The 6,910-nt window shown below is 35.7% G+C and overlaps 1 long non-coding RNA gene across 1 annotated transcript; it reads left to right on the forward strand.

Moving 5' to 3' along the window:
- The first annotated feature begins 1,657 nt into the window (after positions 1 to 1,657).
- LOC108351454 (uncharacterized) lies at positions 1,658 to 6,657 on the forward strand. The gene is made up of 3 exons (XR_015626122.1): positions 1,658 to 1,839; positions 5,805 to 5,905; positions 6,299 to 6,657. It is a non-coding gene; the product is annotated as an uncharacterized LOC108351454 (long non-coding RNA).
- Positions 6,658 to 6,910: the final 253 nt, after the last annotated feature.

Raw genomic sequence — 6,910 nt, forward strand, 5'->3', positions numbered from 1 at the left:
TGAAGTCTGACTGAGAAGCAGACAAACTGATGAATCAAGGAAAGGTTTCACAAAAAGCGTCAGAGATAGGATATACCGATCTCTCACCAGAACAGACAGAAAAGTGAAGTGCCTGGTAGGCAAAGAAAATGAGAAGGAAAGGGAGAGCCAAAGGCGTTAAGAAAACGATTGTCAATAAAATGATTCCTAACAACTTTCTGCTATACTCATAGATCTAAGCAAATCATCATCATAGAGTCTTGCCCTGGCAGCAGATTAGGAAGCGATACAATCATTAAGTAGGAGTGAGTCTACATGGCTCACTGTATTCTATATCCCCACTCCCAAGATCTCAGGGAAGAAGAGGAGGCAGGAAAAATTGCAAAAAACAGATGGGATAGAGGACACCAAAAGAACAAGGAATTCTGAATGAAATAAGCAAGGCAAAAATGAGCTCACAGACACAGTTACATCAAGCACAAGGGCCTCTGTATGTACATACATGAGGCAGGCCTCATCCTGAAGAGATCTCCAACTCTTACGCCTACTCTCTGGATGTTTCTCCTCCTGTTGGGTTGCCATGTACAACTTCAGTATAATAGTTTGCTTCATTTTCTTTTATTTTATTTTTCATGATTGGTTGTTATCTCTTGGGAGTCTATCTTTTCTAACTAGAGATAGAAAGGGAGTAGACCTGGAAGACAACAGAGGTGGGGCAGTTCTGGGAGGAGTACAGGGAGAGAAATCTCTAATCAGGGTATACTACATAAGAAAACACATTTTTCCATTAAAGAAAAACCAAACCTCCCATATATCTATCCCTCCAGCTGTCCTTCAAATACATGTCCTCTAATTTTATTGTCACTGAATATATATATATATGTATATATATATATATATGTGTGTGTGTGTGTGTGTGTGTGTGTGTGTGTGTGTGTGTGTGTGTATTCCTATATTCCTAAATATAACTTTCAGAACCACATTTTATAACTTGTGTGCATATTTTCAGGGCTGACCATCTGGGAACAGACAACAAAGAGTTGTGTTTTTCCTTGAAGAGGGTCACTGTTCCAATTTCCAAGTTAACATGGATGCCTGTTGTTTTGTTGTTGTTTTTCAGGTTTTGTTTGTTTGTTTGAGTATCATTTTTTGCCCAGAGTTGCCAGAGTCCTGGAAGGATTTTGTAACTTCAGTGTGTACTCACTGGTGTTATCTGCGTTGAGCTTCTGCTTGTATTATCAGGTGGGTGAGACATTACAAGTGTAAATTCTGATGTTACTAGGAGATATAATTTCACAGCAAAATCCCTGATCCTCGAAATTTTACAATCTCCCAACCTATTAATTCAAAGTGAGTATTTTGATTTGGTTCTATCATCTAAATAATAATTTATTGGTGAATTTTTCTTTATTTTCTCTTTTTGTTTCATAGTGATGGTTTCAAGACTTTTACATTTTTGGTTTGGTTTGCATGTTCTTCACCATTTTTAACCCAGGTATCCTCCTTTTATTCGTACCCCTAGAAGGACTCAGCTTAGTACTAAACTCCGTTTTACTTTCAGATGGACTTTTACAATTCCCTATCCTCTGAATGAACTCAGCCACAAGAAAAAAGCCAAACTGTTCCAGGAGTCATGTCACCCTGGCAACAGTCACAATTCCTCTGAGCAAATAGCCATTCCACGCCTGGCAACAGCCAATCAGTCCTTAAGAAAATCAATATAAAGCAGATTGATTAAGCCAGCGACCATTGTTCATACCAAGCTGAAATCATTACTAGCCAATAGGAGTAGGCCAAGCAAATGTCAACCAATGGTCACTGCCAAGTTGGAAAGTCCCTCACCCTGCTACCACGATAAAGGTAGGGTTTATATCAGCTCAGGACATTCCACACCATACACTCTGGTGGATATTTTGGAGGAACCTACCTCGATGAATAAAGACTTTTTGCTTTTGCATAGGAGTTGGACTCCTGGTGGTCTCTGGATGTCTGTGGGAACCTCTCGATATGGGCAAAACACCCCTCTTCTCTTTTTCTCCCACATTGCTTTTATTTTATTTTCGCTGCAGGCATAATACAATAAACGTTTGAGGATGCTCCTTTGAGGATGCTCCTTTGCTCTCTTGCTCTCGCTCTTCTCTTCTGGCTTCTGCTCTGTCTCCTCGCCCCTTCCCCACTCTCTCCCGATTCCCCTCCACCAGCTGTGTGCTCGTGGCTCTCTACGTCTGTATCTTCTGTATTTTCTCTCTCAATCTGCCTTTCTCTGTCTCCACCACCCTCTTAACTCCCCTCCCCATGGTCTGAATAAACTCTATTCTATACTTTTAAAAAAAGAAAGTTTAAGGAGAGAAAGTTAATACATTCCTCTGCAAGTAGGCTATCATGATTATGTTTAATATTTCATTGTACTTGTACTGTAAGATTTTGTTGGGCAAATAACCAAAATATTTTTGATACAGGATTATCTTCTTATAATTATAAGATTATCTCCAGGATTTAGACATTGAAAGAAACTATTCTAAGCAAACATGGAAATTCATGTAGCGCTTCAAATAGCTACTTCCATTCTCTGACGTCCATGATGCTCATTATTTAAAAACCAAATCCTAAAACAATGTAAATTATTACTTGTATTTTACTATGAAAAATGCTCAGGTTTATAGGGTAACAAGAAAAATTAACTAAATAGACAGGAGATAAAATTTTCATGCATGAGATGGAAAATAAGCCAATATTTTTAAAATGTCAGATATGGATGGTTCATAAATAGTTGATGTAAATTGTTATCTTCTCAAAGGACAATTTAGTGCAGAACTCATCAAAATTTTAAACAAGCATTTGTACTCAGTAGTTTCACTTCTAGAATTATCCCACACAAAGCCCTATATTCAAAGGAATATGGATGTCATACCCAACAATAAAAATAAGAAAGAAAATAAATGTAAAATAAGTGAATTATGTAATCAATATAGAAACCTTTGCTAAGACCAAAGTGAATCTTTACAAATGAATATGTACAAGTTTTCAGTATATTGGTTAGAGTAGTAAAAGTCACAAGACACATATAACATATTATTTACCATCAAATGAGTCTATAAAAAGACATAAGCTACAATTTAAAGAATTATACACATATATAAAAGATATCAGGGGTTGGGGACTTAGCTCAGTGGTATGGTGCTTGTTTCAGAAGCACGAGGCCCTGGATTCGGGCCTCAGCTCCAAAAAAAAAAAACCATAAAAGATATCAAAATATATCTTCAATAAATGTAACACTACTATGAAGTATATAGAAAATTATAACTGGGTTGGAATTCTTGATACTCCAGCATCAGTATAGGAAGCTCTAGGCATGCACCACTAATCACAGCAGTCCCTATGTTCTATGTTTTCCTTTCCAATTAAATAAAAGATAAAAAGAAAAACAATACCCAATCTTTCTGCTGTGGATTAATCATCAATTTTACACTGGTCAAATACCTGAGTAACACACCAGTTTTTCTCTATAAAGATCATGCGTATAATGTATATATATAGATCATTTTAAAATGATTTATTTTTTGTTTTTAATAATTTAAAAATAAAATGTAATTACATTATTTCCATTCCCCTTTTCCCATCCATCGTTTATAGCCATTTAACTCAGAAGCAAACAAATTTTGTTGTAGTTTTTGCTTTTATGTAACTACATAGTGCCTATGAGTAGTGTAACAAAAATGCCTGACATAGAATGACCCAAAACACAGTGATCCTCCACTGGATGCCAGAATTCTGAAACAAGTTTAACATTGCATTTTGCAATTGATAAAAAAATGTATGTGTTTATGGGATAGATAAGACAAAGAGAAATCTTTAACCAAAGAAGTTCAAACTATTCCTCTTTCTTTTTTTAAATTCTTTTTTTCTTTTTATGGGTTATTTTATTTATATACAATTTAAATGTTTCCCCTCTACAAAACTCCTATCCTATCCCCTCCTCACCTTTGCCTCTATGTGGGTACTCCCTTACCCACCCACCCACCCACTCCTGCCTCACAGCTCTTGCAGTCCCTTATGCTGGTCTATTAAGCCTCCCAGGATCAAGGACCAGATAAGGCAATCCTCTGCTACATATGCAGCTAGAGTCATGGTTGGTCCATGTGTACTCTTTGGTTGGTGGTTTAGTACATGGGAGTCTTGGGTGTCCTGTTAGTTGATATTGTTGTTCTTCCTAAGAGGTTGCAAACCCCTTCAGTCCTTCCCGTAACTCTTCCATTGGGATGCCCAGGCTCAGTCTGAAGTTTGGTTGTTGAGTATCTGCATCTATATTGGTCAGATGCTGGTAGAGCTTCTCAGTGGACAGTTACACCAGGCTCCTCTCAGCAAGTTCTTAATGGCATGAGTAAAGGCATATCTTAAAGAGATTTCAATTTTGCTATCAGATTTACTTTAAGATCTTGACATAAAAATGTTAATACTTAAAAATATATTTAAAATTATAGATAAATTATTTAATGTTTCTAGATTGTCAACACACTGGATACAGATTTTCAATTGCAACTTCATTTGATTGATTTCATTACAATTTATGACTCACTAATAAATGGGTAGTTTTTTAAATGTAATTTTGATAAAATGAGGGCAAACTAAGGGAATTATTTGATAATTGTAAACTATTCAATTCTTCCCAATAATTAAGACTAAGCTAAGGTTTTCATTGACATACACTTTGCTTGGATTACATGTGTCCTTATGTGTTATTAGTCTATAAAAATAGGACCAGTGTTTATGTTTTGTTCTTTGAAATGGTGGCTTAATTACTTTAGATCTCTTTAGTTCAACACAGAATAGCAGGGCAAATATTTAAAACTACATTTGACACCAACATTCATAATTAGTATGACCATAGCTAATGACATTAGTAATTTTTAGATTATTTGGTTATTCCTAAAACATAAATAAATGCTATTTTAGACAAAAAACATTGCATTTAAAATATGGTAATTGAAATCAGTGCTGATTTGGATTATATAAAAGTAATTAGTAAAAGTTATTGTCATTTCAGCAGAGCCTTACTGCTAAGCAAGCTCACCTTCTCTAGTTCTTTCTGAACTCTGATTGGCTAGTTCAAATTTGCTTTGCTGGCCCAAACACCTCTCCAAGCTAACTGATTCAAACTGACTTCTCTCAGATTCTTATTGAACTGTTCTGCTTTGCTTCAAAATAATTTAGCAATTTACTCTAATGCTGGATCCTTCTTGTCCCAGAGCTTCACTGTCTCTGCTGGCCTGCACTTTGCAAATTGTACAAACTGACTGGAACTCAGGAAAAAAAAAACTCAGCTGAACTCAACTGCACCAGAACTACACTGATGGAACTGATTCAACAACCTCTGCTCTTCGCTCCCAATTTCTAAGCTACTCTTCAGGAGCCTCTCTTTTCTGTATTATTCCCATGAGTGCTGGGTGAATCCTAACTCTGACTCATTTTGTCAATTCTTTTCTGATGGATCACTTTTTTCTGCCCCTCTATTAAATGATACTTTCAAACATGGATGTTTCTTTCTGTAAACTAACCTTACTTCCATTGTTTGGGATTATAGATGTATTTTAAGGGTACGTCTGTATTCCAGCCAGAAGGATTAAAGGTTTGTTATTATAGCCATAATACACAGAACTAGAAGGTCTTTGGTTATGATCTCTTGCCAGAGCAACTGGGTTGTTGGATTAAAATTCTTCTACCTCGTTTTTATTAATAGAACAAGAAGAACAAAGGATTCAATTAGGGAAAGTTTGAACACACTGAACTTAATGCTTTTATACTTCAAAATATCTTTCCCTCCACAGGCTAAATGCTGTCCTGAGAGGGTTTATTATGAGAAAAACTGTCAATCAAACTTTTAATAATGAACCTTAGAAGAAAGAAATAACGAGAAGAATATTTCAAGGTGAGATCTCATCTTTTCTTTCAATTAATTGTTCTTAAAAATTTCTTTCTCTTCATAATTTAAATCTGTCTAATAAAAATATATTGAAATCATTAAAGTTTTCAAGTGTTTCTAGGATAGCACTTCAATCATGCAAAGTTAGGAGAAGTGGTGACATAAATCACTTAAAAATAATAAATGACATCATCAGCCCAAATCCTTGGCGTAATCCCTCACCAAAAGCACACAGCATCCCTTTGAAAAGCCACTGGTAATCTTTAACAGAAGTTAGGTAAATAGAAGAGAACAATAGAGGAGAATAGAAGCTGGGATATTTATGCTATATTCATGAACTTCTTAATATATTATTAGTCTTCATGTGCTAGCACTTACAAAGTTTTTCTCTTGTCACAGAGACCCACTCTATCTTTACTGATCACAGCACCGTCAAAGGCTCCATGATTCCACAGCAAGTGCTCTGGGAAGAGCACCGTCTACTTTAAAGTCAAAGAAATGTCTTCATTTGTGGAAAATTGGTGGAATCTGGCTACGTACAGTGAATCATTTAGACTGAATAATTATTGCCATTATTATTAACTGTTTCATTGCCTGTAAGGATCTGCCGTCTTCTCCCAGTTCCTCTCTGATGGCTTGCAATGGCAGAGGCTCAAGGTTTTAAAAGTAATAGCACAGTTACCATTCCCTAGAATAACCTCCAAACTGACAAATATTGTTAGTTTTTAAACAGAAAAAAATATAAGAGAAAATGACAAAGGAAAGTGGTAAGTTTAAATAACATAAATCTAAATAGGATTGGCCATGTAAGAATACAAATTATCTTAAATTTCTAATTAAGACACATCTATCAAAGAGCACAAAGCACAGCCTCACTCATTGTGGGTGGGAGGTGTACTTGGGTTAGTGTGCATCTGTGTAAATATGTGTGTAAGGAAAGATGCGGAGGCCAATGGTAGCATTGTATCATCAATACAATCAAATCGTGTAATCAAATATTTCCTTTTCTTT

The sequence above is a fragment of the Rattus norvegicus genome, chromosome 7 (assembly GCF_021556685.1).
Source record: "Rattus norvegicus strain SHRSP/BbbUtx chromosome 7, alternate assembly SHRSP_T2T, whole genome shotgun sequence".
Classification (NCBI taxonomy): domain Eukaryota; kingdom Metazoa; phylum Chordata; class Mammalia; order Rodentia; family Muridae; genus Rattus; species Rattus norvegicus.